This window comes from Schistocerca serialis, chromosome 6 (genome assembly GCF_023864345.2).
Source record: "Schistocerca serialis cubense isolate TAMUIC-IGC-003099 chromosome 6, iqSchSeri2.2, whole genome shotgun sequence".
In the NCBI taxonomy this organism is placed as follows: domain Eukaryota; kingdom Metazoa; phylum Arthropoda; class Insecta; order Orthoptera; family Acrididae; genus Schistocerca; species Schistocerca serialis.
Window position 1 is genome coordinate 72,858,948 of NC_064643.1, and position 24,181 is coordinate 72,883,128.

The window sequence follows — 24,181 nt, forward strand, 5'->3', positions numbered from 1 at the left end:
ATGCCGACTTCAGTACAAGAGACCTGACACTCTAACTTTCTATGATTTGAACATCTCCTGTGAGTCCAGTTTTAGATTCCGATGCTTCACTTCAGGTTTACTGTATACCTTGGACCTCCTTATTGACGATGAAGCACAGAAATTGAATCGGAATTTAATACAAAAGGGACAATGCCGACTTAAGTACAAGAGGACTGACACTATAAATTTCTATGATTTGAACCTCTCCTGTGAGTCCAGTTTTAGAATCCGATGCTTCACTTCAGGTTTACTGTATACCTTGGACCTTCTTATTGATGATGAAACACAGTAATTGCATCCGAATTTAATACAAAGGGCACAATGCCGACTTAAGTAAAAGAGATTTGACACTCTAATTTTCTATGATTTGAATCTCTCTTGTGGGTCTAGTATTCCATTCTGGTGCTTCACTTCTGGTTTACTGTATACCTCGGACCTCCTTATTGACGATGAAGCACAGAAATTGCATCGAAATTTAATACAAAAGGCACAATGCGACTTAAGTACATGAGGACTGACACTCTAACTTTCTATGATTAGAACCTCTCCTGTGAGACCGGTTTTAGATTCCGATGCTTCACTTCAGGTTTACTGTATCCCTTGGACATTCTTATTGACGATGAAACACAGAAATTGCATCCAAATTTAATACAAAGGGGACAATGCCGACTTAAGTACAAGAGGACTGACACTCTAACTTTCTATGATTTGTACCTCTCCTGTGAGTCCAGTTTTAGATTCCGATGCTTCACTTCTGGTTTTCTATAAAACTTGGACCTTCTTATTGACGATGAACCACAGAAATTGCATCAAAATTTAATACAAAAGGCACAATGCCGACTTAAGTACATGTAGACAGACACTTCTTACATTGTTCGATTTGAACCTCTCCTGTGAGACCGGTTTTAGATTCCGATGCTTCACTTCAGGTTTACTGTATCCCTTGGACCTTCTTATTGACGGAGAAACACAGAAATTGCATCCGAAAGTAATACAAAAGGCACAATGCCGACTTAAGAACAATAGGACTGACACTCTAACTCTCTATGATTTGAACCTCTCCTGTGAGTCCAGTTTCAGATTCCGATGCTTCACTTCAGGTTTACTGCATCCCTTGGACCTTCTTATTGACGATGAAGCACAGAAATTGCATCCGAATTTGATACAAAAGGCACAATGCCGACTTAAGTACAAGAGGACAGACACTCTAACTCTCTATGATTTGAACCTCTCCTGTGAGCCTAGTTTTAGTTTCCGATGCTTCACTTCAGGTTTACTGTAAACCTTGGACCTTCTTATTGACGATGAAACACAGAAATTGCATCCGAATTTAATACAAGAGGCACACTGCCGACTTAAGTACAAGAGGACTGACACTATAACTTTCTATGATTTGAACCTCCCCTGTGAGTATAGTTTTAGATTCCGATGCTTCACTTCAGGTTTACTGTATACCTCGGACCTTCCTATTGACGACGAAACACAGAAATTGCATCCGAATTTAATACAAAAGGCACAATGGCGACTTAAGTACAAGCGGACTGACACTCTTACTATGATTTGAACGTTTCCTGTGAGTCCCGTTTTAGATTCTGATGCTTCACTTCAGGTTTACTGTATCCCTTGGACCTTATTATTAACAATGAAACACAGAAATTGCATCGGAAATAAATACAAAAGGCACTAGGCCGACTTAAGAACAATAGGACTGACACTCTAACTTTCTATGATTTGAACCTCTCCTGTGAGTCCAGTTTCAGATTCCGAGACTTCACTTCAGGTTTACTGTATCCCTTTGTTCATCGTTACTGACGATGAAGCACAGAAATTGCATCGGAATATAATACAAAAGGCACAATGCCGAATTAAGTACAAGAGGACAGACACTCTAACTTTCTATGATTAGAACCTCTCCTGTGAGACCGGTTTTAGATTCTGATGCTTCACTTCAGATTTACTGTATCCCATGGACCCTCTTATTGACGATGAAACACAGAAATTGCATCCTAATTTTATACAAAAGGCACAATGCTGACTTAAGTACAAGAGGACTGACACTCTAACTTTCTATGATTTGAACCTATTCTGTGATTCCAGTTTTAGATTCCGATGCTTCACTCACGGGTTTACTGTATACCTTGGACCTTCTTCTTGACGATGCAACACAATAATTGCATCCAAATTTAATACAAAAGGCACAATGCCGACTTAAGTACAAGAGGACTGACACTCTAAACTTCCATGATTTGAACCTCTCCAGTGAGAACAGTTTTAGATTCTGATGCTTCACTTCAGGTTAACTGTATCCCTTGGACCTTCTTATTGTCGAAGAATCACAGAAATTGCATCCCAATTTAATACAAAAGGCACATTGCCGACTTAAGTACAAGAGTACTGACACTTTAACTTTCTATGATTTGAACCTCTCCTGTGAGTACAGTTTTAGTTTCCGATGCTTCAATACAGGTTTACTGTATACCTTGGACCATCTTATTGACGATGAAACACAGAAATTACATCCTAATTTAATACAAAGGCACAATGCCGGCCTAAGTACAAGAGGACTGACACTCTATCTTTCTATGATTTGATCCTTTCCTGTGAGTCCAGTTTTAGATTCCGATGCTTCACTTCAGGTTTACTGTACGCCTTGGACCTTCTTATTGACGATGCAACACAATAATTGCATCCGAACTTAATACAAAAGGCACAATGCCGACTTAAGTACAAGAGGACTGACACTCTTACATTCTATGACTTGAACCTCTCCTGTGGGTTCAGTTTTAGATTCCGATGCTTCACTTTAGGTTTAATATATACGTTGGACCCTCTTATTTACGATGAAACACAGAAATTGCATCCCAATTTAATACAAAAGGCAGAATGCCGACTTAAGTACAAGAGGACTGACACTCTAACTTTCTATGATTTGAGCCTCTCCTCTGAGTCCAGTTTTAGTTTCCGATGCTTCACTTAAGGTTTACTGTATACCTTGGACCTTCTTATTGACGATGAACCACAGAAATTGCATCCGAATTTAATGCAAGAGGCACAATGCCGACTTAAGTACAAGAGGACTGACACTCTAACTTTCTATGATTTCAACCTCTCCTGTGAGTCCAGTTTTAGATTCCGGTGCTTCACTTCAGGTTTACTGTATACCTTGGACCTTCTTATTGACGATGAAGCACAGAAATTGCATCGGAATTAAATTCAAAAGGCACAATGCCGACTTAAGTACAATAGGACTGACAATATAACTTTCGATGATTTGAACCACTCGAGTGAGTCCAGTTTTAGATTCCGATGTTTCACTTCAGGTTTACTGTATACATTGGACCTTCTTATTGACTATGAAACACAGAAATTGATCCTAATTTAATACAAAATTCTGAATGCCGACTTAAGTACAAGAGGACTGGCACTCTAACATTGTACGATTTGAACCTCTGCTGTTACTCCAGTTTTAGATTCCGATCCTTCACTTCAGGTTTTCTGTATACCTTGGACCTTCTTATTGACGATGAACCACAGAAATTGCATCCGAATTTAATACAAAAGGCACAATGCCAACTTAAGTACAAGAGGACTGACACTCTAACTTTCTATGAGTTGAACCTCTCCCATGAGTCCAGTTTTAGATTCCGATGCTACACTTCAGGTTTACTGTATACCTCGGACCCTCTTATTGACGATGAAACACAGAAATTGCATCCTAATTATATACAAAAGGCACAATGCTGACTTAAGTACAAGAGGACTGACACACTAACTTTCTATGATTTGAACCTCCCCTGTGAGTCCAGTTTTGGATTCCGATGCTTCACTTCAGGTTTACTGTATCCCTTGGACCTTCTTATTGACGATGCAACACAATAATTGCATCCAAATTTAATACAAAAGGCACAATGCCGACTTAAGTACAAGAGGACTGACACTCTAACTTTCTATGACTTGAACCTCTCCTGTGAGTTCAGTTTTAGATTCCGATGCTTCACTTTAGGTTTATTATATACGTTGGACCCTCTTATTTACGATGAAACACAGAAATAGCATCCCAATTAAATACAAAAGGCAGAATGCCGACTTAAGTACAAGAGTACTGACACTCTAACTTTCTATGATTAGAACTTCTCCTGTGAGTCCAGTTTTAGATTCCGATGCTTCGCTTCAGGTTTACTGTATACCTTGGACCTTCTTATTGACGATGAACCACAGAAATTGCATCCGAATTTAATACAAGAGGCACAATGCCGACTTAAGTACAAGAGGACAGACACTCTAACTCTCTATGATTTGAACCTCTCCTGTGAGCCTAGTTTTAGATTCCGATGCTTCACTTCAGGTTTACTGTATACCTCGGACCTTCATATTGACGACGAAACACAGATATTGCATCCGAATTTAATACAAAAGGCACAACGGCGACTTAAGTACAAGCGGACTGACACTCTTTCTATGATTTGAACGTTTCCTGTGTGTCCCGTTTTAGATTCTGATGCTTCACTTCAGGTTTACTGTATCCCATGGACCCTCTTATTGACGATGAAACACAGAAATTGCATCCTAATTTAATACAAAAGGCACAATGCCGACTTAAGTACATGTAGACAGACACTTCTTACATTGCACGATTTGAACCTCTCCTGTGAGACCGGTTTTAGATTCCGATGCTTCACTTCAGGTTTACTGTATCCCTTGGACCTTATTATTGACGATGAAACACTGAAATTGCATCCGAAGTTAATACAAAAGGCACAATGCCGACTTAAGTACATGAGGACTGACACTCTAACATTCTATGATTTGAACATCTCCTGTGAGTCCAGTTTTAGATTCCAATGCTTAACTTCTGATTTACTGTATCCCTTAGACCTTCTTATTGACGATGAAACACAGAAATTGCTTCCAAATTTAATACAAAAGGCACAATGCCGACTTCACTACAAGAGACCTGACACTCTAACTTTCTATAATTTGAACCTCTCCTGTGAGTCCAAATTCAGATTCCGATACTTCACTTCAGGTTTACTGTATACCTAGGACCTCCTTATTGACGATGAAGCACAGGAATTGCATCGGAATTTAATACAAAAGGCACAATGAAGACTTAAGTACAAGAGTACTGACACTTTAACTTTCTATGATTTGAACCTCTCCTGTGAGTACAGTTTTAGTTTCCGATGCTTCAATACAGGTTTACTATATACCTTGGACCTTCTTATTGACGATGAAACACAGAAATTACATCCTAATTTAATACAAAGGCACAATGCCGGCCTAAGTACAAGAGGACTGACACTCTAACTTTCTATGATTTGATCCTTTCCTGTGAGTCCAGTTTTAGATTCCGATGCTTCACTTCAGGTTTACTGTACACCTTGGACCTTCATATTGACGATGCAACACAATAATTGCATCCGAACTTAATACAAAAGGCACAATGCCGACTTAAGTACAAGAGGACTGACACTCTTACTTTCTATGACTTGAACCTCCCCTGTGGGTGCAGTTTTAGATTCCGATGCTTCACTTAATGTTTACTGTATACCTTGGACCTTCTTATTGACGATGAACCACAGAAATTGCATCCGAATTTAATGCAAGAGGCACAATGCCGACTTAAGTACAAGAGGACTGACACTCTAACTTTCTATGATTTCAACCTCTCCTGTGAGTCCAGTTTTAGATTCCGGTGCTTCACTTCAGGTTTACTGTATACCTTGGATCTTCTTTTCGACGATGAAGCACAGAAATTGCATCGGAATTAAATTCAAAAAGCACAATGCCGACTTAAGTACAAGAGGACTGACAATATAACTTTCGATGATTTGAACCACTCGAGTGAGTCCAGTTTTAGATTCCGATGCTTCACTTCAGGTTTACTGTATACATTGGACCTTCTTATTGACTATGAAACACAGAAATTGCATCCTAATTTAATACAAAATTCAGAATGCCGACTTAAGTACAAGAGGACTGGCACTCTAACATTGTACGATTTGAACCTCTGCTGTTACTCCAGTTTTAAATTCCGATCCTTCACTTCAGGTTTTCTGTATACCTTGGACCTTCTTATTGACGATGAACCACAGAAATTGCATCAGAATTTAATACAAAAGGCACAATGCCAACTTAAGTACAAGTGGACTGACACTCTAACTTTCTATGAGTTGAACCTCTCCCATGAGTCCAGTTTTAGATTCCGATGCTACACTTCAGGTTTACTGTATCCCTTGGACCTTCTTATTGACGATGCAACACAATAATTGCATCCGAATTTAATACAAAAGGCACAATGCCGACTTAAGTACAAGTGGACTGACACTCTAACTTTCTATGACTTGAACCTCTCCTGTGGGTTCAGTTTTAGATTCCGATGCTTCACTTTAGGTTTATTATATACGTTGGACCCTCTTATTTACGATGAAACACAGAAATTGCATCCCAATTAAATACAAAAGGCAGAATGCCGACTTAAGTACAAGAGTACTGACACTCTAACTTTCTATGATTAGAACTTCTCCTGTGAGTCCAGTTTTAGATTCCGATGCTTCGCTTCAGGTTTACTGTATACCTTGGACCTTCTTATTGACGATGAACCACAGAAATTGCATCCGAATTTAATACAAGAGGCACAATGCCGACTTAAGTACAAGAGGACAGACACTCTAACTCTCTATGATTTGAACCTCTCCTGTGAGCCTAGTTTTAGATTCCGATGCTTCACTTCAGGTTTACTGTATACCTCGGACCTTCATATTGACGACGAAACACAGAAATTGCATCCGAATTTTATACAAAAGGCACAACGGCGACTTAAGTACAAGCGGACTGACACTCTTTCTATGATTTGAACGTTTCCTGTGAGTCCCGTTTTAGATTCCGATGCTTCACTTCAGGTTTACTGTATCCCTTGGACCTTATTATTAACAACGAAGCACAGAAATTGCATCGGAAATAAATACAAAAGGCACTAGGCCGACTTAAGAACAATAGGACTGACACTCTAACTTTCTATGATTTGAACCTCTCCTGTGAGTCCAGTTTCAGATTCCGAGACTTCACTTCAGGTTTACTGTATCACTTTGTTCATCGTTACTGACGATGAAGCACAGAAATTGCATGGGAATATAATACAAAAGGCACAATGCCGACTTAAGTTCAAGAGGACTGACACTCTAACTTTCTATGATTAGATCCTCTCCTGTGAGACCGGTTTTAGATTCTGATGCTTCACTTCAGGTTTACTGTATCCCATGGACCCACTTATTGACGATGAAACACAGAAATTGCATCCTAATTTAATACAAAAGGCACAATGCCGACTTAAGTACATGTAGACAGACACTTCTTACATTGCACGATTTGAACCTCTCCTGTGAGACCGGTTTTAGATTCCGATGCTTCACTTCAGGTTTACTGTATCCCTTGGACCTTATTATTGACGATGAAACACTGAAATTGCATCCGAAGTTAATACAAAAGGCACAACGCCGACTTAAGTACAAGAGGGCTGACACTCTAACTTTCTATGATTAGAACCTCTCCTGTGAGACCGGTTTTAGATTCCGATGCTTCACTTCAGGTTTACTGTATCCCATGGACCCGCTTATTGACGATGAAACACAGAAATTGCATCCTAATTTGATACAAAAAGCACAATGCCGACTTAAGTAAAAGAGGACAGACACCTCTTACATTCTATGATTTGAACCTCTCCTGTGAGACCGGTTTTAGAGTCCGATGCTTAACTTCTGGTTTACTGTATCCCTTTGACCTTCTTATTGACGATGAAACACAGAAATTGCTTCCGAATTTAATACAAAAGGCACAATGCCGACTTCAGTACAAGAGACCTGACACTGTAACTTTCTATGATTTGAACATCTCCTGTGAGTCCAGTTTTAGATTCCGATGCTTCACTTCAGGTTTAATATATACGTTGGACCCTCTTATTTACGATGAAACACAGAAATTGCATCCCAATTTAATACAAAAGGCAGAATGCCGACTTAAGTACAAGAGGACTGGCACTCTAACTTTCTATGATTTGAGCCTCTCCTCTGAGTCCAGTTTTAGATTCCGATGCTTCACTTAAGGTTTACTGTATACCTTGGACCTTCTTATTGACGATGAACCACAGAAATTGCATCCGAATTTAATGCAAGAGGCACAATGCCGACTTAAGTACAAGAGGACTGACACTCTAACTTTCTATGATTTCAACCTCTCCTGTGAGTCCAGTTTTAGATTCCGGTGCTTCACTTCAGGTTTACTGTATACCTTGGACCTTCTTATTGACGATGAAGCACAGAAATTGCATCGGAATTAAATTCAAAAGTCACAATGCCGACTTAAGTACAAGAGGACTGACAATATAACTTTCGATGATTTGAACCACTCGAGTGAGACCAGTTTTAGATTCCGATGCTTCACTTCAGGTTTACTGTATACATTGGACCTTCTTATTGACTATGAAACACAGAAATTGCATCCTAATTTAATACAAAATTCAGAATGCCGACTTAAGTACAAGAGGACTGGCACACTAACTTTCTATGATTTGAACCTCCCCTGTGAGTCCAGTTTTGGATTCCGATGCTTCACTTCCGGTTTACTGTATCCCTTGGACCTTCTTATTGACGATGCAACACAATAATTGCATCCGAATTTAATACAAAAGGCACAATGCCGACTTAAGTACAAGAGGACTGACACTCTAACTTTCTATGACTTGAACCTCTCCTGTGAGTTCAGTTTCAGATTCCGATGCTTCACTTTAGGTTTATTATATACGTTGGACCCTCTTATTTACGATGAAACACAGAAATTGCATCCCAATTAAATACAAAAGGCAGAATGCCGACTTAAGTACAAGAGTACTGACGCTCTAACTTTCTATGATTAGAACTTCTCCTGTGAGTCCAGTTTTAGATTCCGATGCTTCGCTTCAGGTTTACTGTATACCTTGGACCTTCTTATTGACGATGAACCACAGAAATTGCATCCGAATTTAATACAAGAGGCACAATGCCGACTTAACTACAAGAGGACAGACACTCTAACTCTCTATGATTTGAACCTCTCCTGTGAGCCTAGTTTTAGATTCCGATCTTAACTTCAGGTTTACTGTATACCTCGGACCTTCATATTGACGACGAAACACAGAAATTGCATCCGAATTTAATACAAAAGGCACAACGGCGACTTAAGTACAAGCGGACTGACACTCTTTCTATGATTTGAACGTTTCCTGTGAGTCCCGTTTTAGATTCCGATGCTTCACTTCAGGTTTACTGTATCCCTTGGACCTTATTATTAACAACGAAACACAGAAATTGCATCGGAAATAAATACAAAAGGCACTAGGCTGACTTAAGAACAATAGGACTGACACTCTAACTTTCTATGATTTGAACCTCTCCTGTGAGTCCAGTTTCAGATTCCGAGACTTCACTTCAGGTTTACTGTATCCCTTTGTTCATCGTTACTGACGATGAAGCACAGAAATTGCGTGGGAATGTAATACAAAAGGCACAATGCCGACTTAAGTACAAGAGGACTGACACTCTAACTTTCTATGATTAGAACCACTCCTGTGAGACCGGTTTTAGATTCTGATGCTTCACTTCAGGTTTACTGTATCCCATGGACCCTCTTATTGACGATGAAACACAGAAATTGCATCCTAATTTAATACAAAAGGCACAATGCCGTCTTAAGTACATGTAGACAGACACTTCTTACATTGCACGATTTGAACCTCTCCTGTGAGACCGGTTTTAGATTCCGATGCTTCACTTCAGGTTTACTGTATCCCTTGGACCTTATTATTGACGATGAAACACTGAAATTGCATCCGAAGTTAATACAAAAGGCACAATGCCGACTTAAGTACATGAGGACTGACACTCTAACATTCTATGATTTGAACATCTCCTGTGAGTCCAGTTTTAGATTCCGATGCTTAACTTCTGATTTACTGTATCCCTTAGACCTTCTTATTGACGATGAAACACAGAAATTGCTTCCAAATTTAATACAAAAGGCACAATGCCGACTTCACTACAAGAGACCTGACACTCTAACTTTCTATAATTTGAACCTCTCCTGTGAGTCCAAATTCAGATTCCGATACTTCACTTCAGGTTTACTGTATACCTAGGACCTCCTTATTGACGATGAAGCACATGAATTGCATCGGAATTTAATACAAAAGGCACAGTGAAGACTTAAGTACAAGAGACCTGACACTCTAACTTTCTATGCTTTGAACATCTCCTGTGAGTCCAGTTTTAGATTCCGATGCTTCACTTCAGGTTTACTGTATCCCTTGGACCTTATTATTGACGATGAAACACTGAAATTGCATCCGAAGTTAATACAAAAGGCACAACGCCGACTTAAGTACAAGAGGGCTGACACTCTAACTTTCTATGATTAGAACCTCTCCTGTGAGACCGGTTTTAGATTCCGATGCTTCACTTCAGGTTTACTGTATCCCATGGACCCGCTTATTGACGATGAAACACAGAAATTGCATCCTAATTTGATACAAAAAGCACAATGCCGACTTAAGTAAAAGAGGACAGACACTTCTTACATTCTATGATTTGAACCTCTCCTGTGAGACCGGTTTTAGAGTCCGATGCTTAACTTCTGGTTTACTGTATCCCTTTGACCTTCTTATTGACGATGAAACACAGAAATTGCTTCCGAATTTAATACAAAAGGCACAATGCCGACTTCAGTACAAGAGACCTGACACTGTAACTTTCTATGATTTGAACATCTCCTGTGAGTCCAGTTTTAGATTCCGATGCTTCACTTCAGGTTTACTGTATACCTTGGACCTCCTTATTGACGATGAAGCACAGAAATTGAATCGGAATTTAATACAAAAGGGACAATGCCGACTTAAGTACAAGAGGACTGACACTATAAATTTCTATGATTTGAACCTCTCCTGTGAGTCCAGTTTTAGAATCCGATGCTTCACTTCAGGTTTACTGTATACCTTGGACCTTCTTATTGATGATGAAACACAGAAATTGCATCCCAATTTAATACAAAAGGCAGAATGCCGACTTAAGTACAAGAGGACTGACACTCTAACTTTCTATGATTTGAGCCTCTCCTCTGAGTCCAGTTTTAGATTCCGATGCTTCACTTAAGGTTTACTGCATACCTTGGACCTTCTTATTGACGATGAAGCACAGAAATTGCATCGGAATTAAATTCAAAAGGCACAATGCCGACTTAAGTACAAGAGGACTGACAATATAACTTTCGATGATTTGAACCACTCGAGTGAGTCCAGTTTTAGATTCCGATCCTTCACTTCAGGTTTTCTGTATACCTTGGACCTTCTTATTGACGATGAACCACAGAAATTGCATCCGAATTTAATACAAAAGTCACAATGCCAACTTACGTACAAGAGGACTGACACTCTAACTTTCTATGAGTTGAACCTCTCCCATGAGTCCAGTTTTAGATTCCGACGCTACACTTCAGGTTTACTGTATACCTCGGACCCTCTTATTGACGATGAAACACAGAAATTGCATCCTAATTTTATACAAAAGGCACAATGCTGACTTAAGTACAAAAGGACTGACACACTAACTTTCTATGATTTGAACCTCCCCTGTGAGTCCAGTTTTGGATTCCGATGCTTCACTTCAGGTTTACTGTATCCCTTGGACCTTCTTATTGACGATGCAACACAATAATTGCATCCGAATCTAATACAAAAGGGTCAATGCCGACGTAAGTACAAGAGGACTGACACTCTAACTTTCTATGACTTGAACCTCTCCTGTGAGTTCAGTTTTAGATTCCGATGCTTCACTTTAGGTTTATTATATACGTTGGACCCTCTTATTTACGATGAAACACAGAAATTGCATCCCAATTAAATACAAAAGGCAGAATGCCGACTTAAGTACAAGAGTACAACCACTCTAACTTTCTATGATTAGAACCTCTCCTGTGAGTCCAGTTTTAGATTCCGATGCTTCGCTTCAGGTTTACTGTATAACTTGGACCTTCTTATTGCCGATGAACCACAGAAATTGCATCCGAATTTAATACAAGAGGCACAATGCCGACTTAAGTACAAGAGGACAGACACTCTAACTCTCTATGATTTGAACCTCTCCTGTGAGCCTAGTTTTAGATTCCGATGCTTCACTTCAGGTTTACTGTATACCTCGGACCTTCATATTGACGACGAAACACAGATATTGCATCCGAATTTAATACAAAAGGCATAACGGCGACTTAAGTACAAGCGGACTGATACTCTTTCTATGATTTGAACGTTTCCTGTGAGTCCCGTTTTAGATTCCGATGCTTCACTTCAGGTTTACTGTATCCCTTGGACCTGTTTTATAAACAACGAAACACAGAAATTGCATCGGAAATAAATACAAAAGGCACTAGGCCGACTTAAGAAAAATAGGACTGACACTCTAACTTTATATGATTTGAACCTCTCCTGTGAGTCCAGTTTCAGATTCCGAGACTTCACTTCAGGGTTACTGTATCCCTTTGTTCATCGTTACTGACGATGAAGCACAGAAATTGCATCGGAATATAATACAAAAGGCACAATGCCGACTTAAGTACAAGAGAACTGACACTCTAACTTTCTATGATTAGAACCTCTCCTGTGAGACCGGTTTTAGATTCTGATGCTTCACTTCAGGTTTACTGTATCCCATGGACCCTCTTATTGACGATGAAACACAGAAATTGCATCCTAATTTAATACAAAAGGCACAATGCCGACTTAAGTACATGTAGACAGACACTTCTTACATTGTACGATTTGAACCTCTCCTGTGAGACCGGTTTTAGATTCCGATGCTTCACTTCAGGTTTACTGTATCCCTTGGACCTTATTATTGACGATGAAACACTGAAATTGCATCCGAAGTTAATTCAAAAGGCACAATGCCGACTAAAGTAAATGAGGACTGACACTCTAACATTCTATGATTTGAACATCTCCTGTGAGTCCAGTTTTAGATTCCGATGCTTAACTTCTGATTTACTGTATCCCTTAGACCTTCTTATTGACGATGAAACACAGAAATTGCTTCCAAATTTAATACAAAAGGCACAATGCCGACTTCACTACAAGAGACCTGACACTCTAACTTTCTATAATTTGAACCTCTCCTGTGAGTCCAAATTCAGATTCCGATACTTCACTTCAGGTTTACTGTATACCTAGGACCTCCGTATTGACGATGAAGCACAGAAATTGCATCGGAATTTAATACAAAAGGCACAATGAAGACTTAAGTACAAGAGACCTGACACTCTAACTTTCTATGCTTTGAACATCTCCTGTGAGTCCAGTTTTAGATTCCGATGCTTCACTTCAGGTTTACTGCATCCCTTGGACCTTCTTAATGACGATGAAGCACAGAAATTGCATCCGAATTTAATACAAAAGGCACAATGCCGACATAAGTACAAGAGGGCAGACATTCTAACTCTCTATGATTTGAACCTCTCCTGTGTGTCCAGTTTTAGATTCCGATGCTTCACTTCAGGTTTACTGTATACCTTGGACCTTCTTATTGACGATGAAACACAGAAATTGCATCCGAATTGAATATAAAAGGCACAGTGCTGACTTAAGTACAAGGGGATTGACACTCTAACTTTCTATGATTTGAACCTCTCCTGTGAGTCGAGTTTCAGATCCCGATACTTCACTTCAGGTTTACTGTATCCCTTGGACCTCCTTGTTGACGATGAAGCACAGAAATTGCATCGGAATTTAATACAAAAGGCACAATGCCGACCTAAGTACAATAGGACAGACACTTCTTACACTCTATGATTTGAACCTCTCCTGTGAGACCGGTTTTAGAGTCCGATGCTTAACTTCTGGTTTACTGTATCCCTTTGACCTTCTTATTGACGATGAAACACAGAAATTGCTTCCGAATTTAATGCAAAAGGCACAATGCCGACTTCAGTACAAGAGACCTGACACTCTAACTTTCTATGATTTGAACATCTCCTGTGAGTCCAGTTTTAGATTCCGATGCTTCACTTCAGGTTTACTGTATACTTTGGACCTCCTTATTGACGATGAAGCACAGAAATTGAATCGGAATTTAATACAAAAGGGACAATGCCGACTTAGGTACAAGAGGACTGACACTCTAACTTTCTATGACTTGAACCTCTCCTGTGAGTCCGGATTTAGATTCCGATGCTTCACTTTAGGTTTACTGTATCCCTTGGACGTTCTTATTAACAATGAAACACAGAAATTGCATCGGAATTAAATACAAAGTCACAATGCCGACTTAAGAACAAAAGGACTGACTCTCTAACTTTCTATGATTTGAACCTTTCCAGTGAGTCCACTTTCAGATTCCGATACTTCACTTCAGGTTTACTGTATCCCTTGGACCTCCTTATTGACGATGAAGCACAGAAATTGCATCGGAATTTAATACAAAAGGCACAACGCCGACTTAAGTACAAGAGGGCTGACACTCTAACTTTCTATGATTAGAACCTCTCCTGTGAGACCGGTTTTAGATTCCGATGCTTCACTTCAGGTTTACTGTATCCCATGGACCCGCTTATTGACGATGAAACACAGAAATTGCATCCTAATTTAGTACAAAAAGCACAATGCCGACTTAAGTAAAAGAGGACAGACACTTCTTACATTCTATGAGTTGAACCTCTCCTGTGAGACCGGTTTCAGATTCCGATGCTTCACTTCAGGTTTACTGTTTCCCTTGGACCTTCTTATTGACGATGAAACACCGAAATTGCATCCAAAATTAATACAAAAGGCACAATGGCGATTTAAGTACAAGAGGACTGACAATCTTTCTATGATTTGAAAGTCCCCTGTGAGTCCAGTTTTAGGTTCCGATGCTTCACTTCAGGTTACCTGTATACCTTGGACCTTCTTATTGACGATGAAGCTCAGAAAATTCATCGGAATTAAATTCAAAAGGCACAATGCCGACTTAAGTACAAGAGGACTGACACTCTAATTTTCTATAATTAGAACCTCTCCTGTGAGACCGGTTTTAGATTCCGATGCATCACTTCAGGTTAACTGTATACCTTGGACCCTCTTATTGACGATGAAACACAGAAATTGCATCCGAATTTAATACAAAAGGCACAATGCCGACTTAAGTACAAGAGGACCGACACTCTAACTTTCTATGATTTGAACCTCTCCTGTGAGACCTATTTTAGATTCCGATGCTTCACTTCAGGTTTACTGTATCCCTTGGACCTTCTTATTGACGATGAAACACAGAAATTGCATCCGAATTTTAATACAAAAGGCACAATGCCGACTTAAATACAACAGGACTGACACTTTAACTTTCTATGATTTGAACCTCTCCTGTGAGTCCAGTTTTAGATTCCGATGCTTAACGTCTGATTTACTGTATCCCTTGGACCTTCTTATTGACGATGGAACACAGAAATTGCATCCGAATTTAATACAAAAGGCACAATGCCGACTGAAGTACAAGAGGACTGACACTCTATCTTTCTATGTTTGAGCCTGTCCTGTGAGACTAGTTTTAGATTCCGATGCTTCACTTCAGGTTTACTGTATACCTTGGACCTTCTTATTGACGATGAAACACAGAAATTGCATCCGAATTTAATACAAAAGGCACAATGCCGACTTAAGTACAAGAGGACCGACACTCTAACTTTCTATGATTTGAACCTCTCCAGTGAGTCCAGTTTTAGATTCCGATGCTTCATTTCAGGTTTACTGTATCCCTTGGAACTTCTTATTAACAATGAAAAACAGAAATTGCATCGGAATTAAATACAAAAGGCACAATGCCGACTTAAGAGCAATAGGACTGTCACTCTAACTTTCTATGATTTGAACCTCTCCTGTGAGTCCAGTTTTAGATTCCGATGCTTCACTTCAGGTTTACTGCATCCCTTGGACCTTCTTATTGACGATGAAGCACAGAAATTGCATCCGAATTTAATACAAATGGCACAATGCCGACTTAAGTACAAGAGGACAGAAGCTCTAACTCTCAATGATTTGAAGCTCCCCTGTGAGTCCAGTTTCAGATTCCGATACATCACTTCAGGTTTACTGTATACCTTGGACCTCCTTATTGACAATGAAGCACAGAAATTGCATCGGAATTTAATACAAAAGGCACAATGCCGTCTTAAGTACAAGAGGACTGACACTCTAACTTTCTATGATTTGAACCTCTCCTGTGAGTCGAGTTTCAGATCCCGATACTTCACTTCAGGTTTACTGTATCCCTTGGACCTCCTTGTTGACGATGAAGCACAGAAATTGCATCGGAATTTAATACAAAAGGCACAATGCCGACTTAAGTACAATAGGACAGACACTTCTTACATTCTATGATTTGAACCTCTCCTGTGAGACCGGTTTTAGAGTCCGATGGTTAACTTCTGGTTTACTGTATCCCTTTGACCTTCTTATTGACGATGAAACACAGAAATTGCTTCCGAATATAATACAAAAGGCACAATGCCGACTTCAGTACAAGAGACCTGACACTCTAACTTTCTATGATTTGAACATCTCCTGTGAGTCCAGTTTTAGATTCCGATGCTTCACTTCAGGTTTACTGTATACCTTGGACCTCCTTATTGACGATGAAGCACAGAAATTGAATCGGAATTTAATACAAAAGGGACAATGCCGACTTAAGTACAAGAGGGCTGACACTCTAACTTTCTATGATTAGAACCTCTCCTGTGAGACCGGTTTTAGATTCCGATGCTTCACTTTAGGTTTACTGTATCCCTTGGACGTTCTTATTAACAATGAAACACAGAAATTGCATCGGAATTAAATACAAAGTCACAATGCCGACTTAAGAACAATAGGACTGACTCTCTAACTTCCTATGATTTGAACCTTTCCAGTGAGTCCACTTTCAGATTCCGATACTTCACTTCAGGTTTACTGTATCCCTTGGACCTCCTTATTGACGATGAAGCACAGAAATTGCATCGGAATTTAATACAAAAGGCACAAAGCCGACTGAAGTACAAGAGGGCTGACACTCTAACTTTCTATGATTAGAACCTCTCCTGTGAGACCGGTTTTAGATTCCGATGCTTCACTTCAGGTTTACTGTATCCCATGGACCCGCTTATTGACGATGAAACACAGAAATTGCATCCTAATTTAATACAAAAAGCACAATGCCGACTTAAGTAAAAGAGGACAGACACTTCTTACAGTCTATGATTTGAACCTCTCCTGTGAGACCGGTTTCAGATTCCGATGCTTCACTTCAGGTTTACTGTTTCCCTTGGACCTTCGTATTGACGGTGAAACACCGAAATTGTTTCCAAAATTAATACAAAAGGCACAATGGCGATTTAAGTACAAGAGGACTGACAATCTTTCTATGATTTGAACGTCCCCTGTGAGTCCAGTTTTAGGTTCCGATGCTTCACTTCAGGTTAACTGTATACCTTGGACCTTCTTATTGACGATGAAGCTCAGAAAATTCATCGGAATTAAATTCAAAAGGCACAATGCCGACTTAAGTACAAGAGGACTGACACTCTAATTTTCTATAATTAGAACCTCTCCTGTGAGACCGGTTTTAGATTCCGATGCATCACTTCAGGTTAACTGTATCCCATGGACCCTCTTATTGACGATGAAACACAGAAATTGCATCCGAATTTAATACAAAAGGCACAATGCCGACTTAAGTACAAGAGGACTGACACTCAAACTTTCTATGATTTGAACCTCTCCTGTGAGTCCCGTTTTAGATTCCGATGCTTCACTTCAGGTTTACTGTGTCCCTTGGACCTTCTTATTAACAATGAAACACAGAAATTGCATCGGAAATAAATACAAAAGGCACAAGGCCGACTTAGGAACAATGGGACTGACACTCTAAATTTCTATGATTTGAACCTCTCCTGTGAGTCCAGTTTCAGATTCCGATGCTTCACTTCAGGTTTACTGTATCTCTTGGACCTCCTTATTGACGATGAAGCACAGAAATTGCATCGGAATTTAATACAAAAGGCACAATGCGACTTAAGTACATTAGGACTGACACTCTAACTTTCTATGATTAGAACCTCTCCTGTGAGACCGGTTTTAGATTCCGATGCTTCACTTCAGGTTTACTGTATCCCTTGGACCTTCTTATTGACGATGAAACACACAAATTGCATCCGAATTTTAATACAAAAGGCACAATGCCGACTTAAATACAAGAGGACTGACACTTTAACTTTCTATGATTTGAACCTCTCCTGTGAGTCCAGTTTTAGATTCCGATGCTTAACGTCTGATTTACTGTATCCCTTGGACCTTCTTATTGACGATGGAACACAGAAATTGCATCCGAATTTAATACAAAAGGCACAATGCCGACTGAAGTACAAGAGGACTGACACTCTAACTTTCTATGTTTGAGCCTGTCCTGTGAGTCTAGTTTTAGATTCCGATGCTTCACTTCAGGTTTACTGTATACCTTGGACCTTCTTATTGACGATGAAACACAGAAATTGCATCCGAATTTAATACAAAAGGCACAATGCCGACTTAAGTACAAGAGGACCGACACTCTAACTTTCTATGATTTGAACCTCTCCTGTGAGTCCAGTTTTAGATTCCGATGCTTCACTTCAGGTTTACTGTATCCCTTGGAACTTCTTATTAACAATGAAAAACAGAAATTGCATCGGAATTTTAATACAAAAGGCACAATGCCGACTTAAATACAAGAGGACTGACACTTTAACTTTCTATGATTTGAACCTCTCCTGTGAGTCCAGTTTTAGATTCCGATGCTTAACGTCTGATTTACTGTATCCCTTGGACCTTCTTATTGACGATGGAACACAGAAATTGCATCCGAATTTAATACAAAAGGCACAATGCCGACTGAAGTACAAGAGGACTGACACTCTAACTTTCTATGTTTGAGCCTGTCCTGTGAGTCTAGTTTTAGATTCCGATGCTTCACTTCAGGTTTACTGTATACCTTGGACCTTCTTATTGACGATGAAACACAGAAATTGCATCCGAATTTAATACAAAAGGCACAATGCCGACTTAAGTACAAGAGGACCGACACTCTAACTTTCTATGATTTGAACCTCTCCTGTGAGTCCAGTTTTAGATTCCGATGCTTCACTTCAGGTTTACTGTATCCCTTGGAACTTCTTATTAACAATGAAAAACAGAAATTGCATCGGAATTAAATACAAAAGGCACAATGCCGACTTAAGAGCAATAGGACTGACACTCTAACTTTCTATGATTTGAACATCTCCTGTGAGTCCAGTATCAGATCCCGATACTTCACTTCAGGTTTACTGTATCCCTTGGACCTCCTTATTGACGATGAAGCACAGAAATTGAATCGGAATTTAATACAAAACGGACAATGCCGACTTAAGTACAAGAGGACTGACACTATAAATTTCTATGATTTGAACCTCTCCTGTGAGTCCAGTTTTAGAATCCGATGCTTCGCTTCAGGTTTACTGTATACCTTGGACCTTCTTATTGATGATGAAACACAGTAATTGCATCCGAATTTAATACAAAGGGCACAATGCCGACTTAAGTAAATGAGGGCTGACACTCTAATTTTCTATGATTTGAATCTCTCCTGTGAGTCTAGTATTCGATTCCGATGCTTCACTTCAGGTTTACTGTATACCTCGGACCTTCATATTGACGATGAAACACAGAATTTGCATCCGAATTTAATACAAAAGGCACAATGCCGACTTAAGTACAAGAGGACTGACACTCTATTTTCTATGGCTTGAACCTCTCCTGTGAGTCCGGATTTAGATTCCGATGCTTCACTTTAGGTTTACTGTATTCCTTGGACGTTCTTATTAACAATGAAACACAGAAATTGCATCTGAATTAAATACAAAGTCACAATGCCAACTTAAGAACAATAGGACTGACTCTCTAACTTCCTATGATTTGAACCTTTCCAGTGAGTCCACTTTCAGATTCCGATACTTCACTTCAGGTTTACTGTATCCCTTGGGCCTCCTTATTGACGATGAAGCACAGAAATTGCATCGGAATTTAATACAAAAGGCACAACGCCGACTTAAGTACAAGAGGGCTGACACTCTAACTTTCTATGATTAGAACCTCTCCTGTGAGACCGGTTTTAGATTCCGATGCTTCACTTCAGGTTTACTGTATCCCATGGACCCGCTTATTGACGATGAAACACAGAAATTGCATCCTAATTTAATACAAAAAGCACAATGCCGACTTAAGTAAAAGAGGACAGACACTTCTTACATTCTATGATTTGAACCTCTCCTGTGAGACCGGTTTCAGATTCCGATGCTTCACTTCAGGTTTACTGTTTCCCTTGGACCTTCTTATTGACGGTGAAACACCGAAATTGCATCCAAAATTAATACAAAAGGCACAATGGCGATTTAAGTACAAGAGGAGTGACAATCTTTCTATGATTTGAACGTCCCCTGTGAGTCCAGTTTTAGGTTCCGATGCTTCACTTCAGGTTAACTGTATACCTTGGACCTTCTTATTGACGATGAAGCTCAGAAAATTCATCGGAATTAAATTCAAAAGGCACAATGCCGACTTAAGTACAAGAGGACTGACACTCTAATTTTCTATAATTAGAACCTCTCCTGTGAGACCGGTTTTAGATTCCGATGCATCACTTCAGGTTAACTGTATCCCATGGACCCTCTTATTGACGATGAAACACAGAAATTGCATCCGAATTTAATACAAAAGGCACAATGCCGACTTAAGTACAAGAGGACTGACACTCTAACTTTCTATGATTTGAACCTCTCCTGTGAGTCCCGTTTTAGATTCCGATGCTTCACTTCAGGTTTACTGTGTCCCTTGGACCTTCTTATTAACAATGAAACACAGAAATTGCATCGGAAATAAATACAAAAGGCACAAGGCCGACTTAGGAACAATGGGACTGACACTCTAAATTTCTATGATTTGAACCTCTCCTGTGAGTCCAGTTCCAGATTCCGATGCTTCACTTCAGGTTTACTGTATCCCTTGGACCTTCTTATTGACGATGAAACACAGAAATTGCATCCGAATTTTAATACAAACGGCACAATGCCGACTTAAATACAAGAGGACTGACACTTTAACTTTCTATGATTTGAACCTCTCCTGTGAGTCCAGTTTTAGATTCCGATGCTTAACGTCTGATTTACTGTGTCCCTTGGACCTTCTTATTGACGATGAAACACAGAAATTGCATCCGAATTTAATACAAAAGGCACAATGCCGACTGAAGTACAAGAGGACTGACACTCTAACTTTCTATGATTTGAGCCTGTCCTGTGAGTCTAGTTTTAGTTTCCGATGCTTTTACTTCAGGTTTACTGTATACCTTGGACCTTCTTATTGACGATGAAACACAGAAATTGCATCCGAATTTAATACAAAAGGCACAATGCCGACTTAAGTACAAGAGGACCGACACTCTAACTTTCTATGATTTGAACCGCTCCTGTGAGTCCAGTTTTAGATTCCGATGCTTCACTTCAGGTTTACTGTATCCCTTGGACCTTCTTATTAACAATGAAAAACAGAAATTGCATCGGAAATAAATACAAAAGGCACAATGCCGACTTAAGAGCAATAGGACTGACACTCTAACTTTCTATGATTTGAACCTCTCCTGTGAGTCCAGTATCAGATCCCGATACTTCACTTCAGGTTTACTGTATCCCTTAGACCTCCTTATTGACGATGAAGCACAGAAATTGCATCCGAATTTAATACAAAAGGCACAATGCCGACTTAAGTACAAGAGGACTGACACTCTAACTTTCTATGATTTGAACATCTCCTGTGAGTCCAGTTTTAGATTCTGATGCTTCACTTCAGGTTCACTGCATCCCTTGGACCTTCATATTGACGATGAAGCACAGAAATTGCATCCGAATTTAATACAAATGGCACAATGAGGACTTAAGTACAAGAGGACAGAAGCTCTAACTCTCAATGATTTGAAGCTCCCCTGTGAGTCCAGTTTCAGATTCCGATACTTCACTTCAGGTTTACTGTATACCTTGGACCTCCTTATTGACAGTGAAGCACAGAAATTGCATCGGAATTTAATACAAAAGGCACAATGCCGTCTTAAGTACAAGAGGACTGACACTCTAACTTTCTATGATTTGAACCTCTCCTGTGAGTCGAGTTTCAGATCCCGATACTTCACTTCAGGTTTACTGTATCCCTTGGACCTCCTTGTTGACGATGAAGCACAGAAATTGCATCGGAATTTAATACAAAAGGCACAATGCCGACTTAAGTACAATGGGACAGACACTTCTTACATTCTATGATTTGAACCTCTCCTGTGAGACCGGTTTTAGAGTCCGATGCTTAACTTCTGGTTTACTGTATCCCTTTGACCTTCTTATTGACGATGAAACACAGAAATTGCTTCCGAATATAATACAAAAGGCACAATGCCGACTTCAGTACAAGAGACCTGACACTCTAACTTTCTATGATTTGAACATCTCCTGTGAGTCCAGTTTTAGATTCCGATGCTTCACTTCAGGTTTACTGTATACCTTGGACCTCCTTATTGACGATGAAGCACAGAAATTGAGTCGGAATTTAATACAAAAGGGACAATGCCGACTTAAGTACAAGAGGACTGACACTATAAATTTCTATGATTTGAACCTCTAGTGTGAGTCCAGTTTTAGAATCCGATGCTTCGCTTCAGGTTTACTGTATACCTTGGACCTTCTTATTGATGATGAAACACAGTAATTGCATCCGAATTTAATACAAAGGGCACAATGCCGACTTAAGTAAAAGAGGGCTGACACTCTAATTTTCTATGATTTTAATCTCTCCTGTGAGTCTAGTATTCCATTCCGATGCTTCACTTCAGGTTTACTGTATACCTCGGACCTTCATATTGACGATGAAACACAGAATTTGCATCCGAATTTAATACAAAAGGCACAATGCCGACTTAAGTACAAGAGGACTGACACTCTAACTTTCTATGATTAGAACCTCTCCTGTGAGACCGGTTTTAGATTCCGATGCTTCACTTCAGGTTTACTGTATCCCATGGACCCGCTTATTGACGATGAAACACAGAAATTGCATCCTAATTTAATACAAAAAGCACAATGCCGACTTAAGTAAAAGAGGACAGACACTTCTTACATTCTATGATTTGAACCATTCCTGTGAGACCGGTTTCAGATTCCGATGCTTCACTTCAGGTTTACTGTTTCCCTTGGACCTTCTTATTGACGATGAAACACCGAAATTGCATCCAAAATTAATACAAAAGGCACAATGGCGATTTAAGTACAAGAGGACTGACAACCTTTCTATAATTTGAACGTCCCCTGTGAGTCCAGTTTTAGGTTCCGATGCTTCACTTCAGGTTAACTGTATACCTTGGACCTTCTTATTGACGATGAAGCTCAGAAAATTCATCGGAATTAAATTCAAAAGGCACAATGCCGACTTAAGTGCAAGAGGACTGACACTCTAATTTTCTATAATTAGAACCTCTCCTGTGAGACCGGTTTTACATTCCGATGCATCACTTCAGGTTAACTGTACCCCATGGACCCTCTTATTGACGATGAAACACAGAAATTGCATCCGATTTTAATACAAAAGGCACAATGCCGACTTAAGTACAAGAGGACTGACACTCTAACTTTCTATGATTTGAACCTCTCCTGTGAGTCCCGTTTTAGATTCCAATGCTTCACTTCAGGTTTACTGTGTCCCTTGGACCTTCTTATTAACAATGAAACACAGAAATTGCATCGGAAATAAATACAAAAGGCACAAGGCCGACTTAGAAACAATGGGACTGACACTCTAAATTTCTATGATTTGAACCTCTCCTGTGAGTCCAGTTTCAGATTCCGATGCTTCACTTCAGGTTTACTGTATCCCTTGGACCTCCTTATTGACGATGAAACACAGAAATTGCATCCGAATTTAATACAAAGGGGACAATGCCGACTTATGTACAAGAAGACTGACACTCTAACTTTCTATGATTTGTACCTCTCCTGTGAGTCCAGTTTTAGATTCCGATGCTTCACTTCA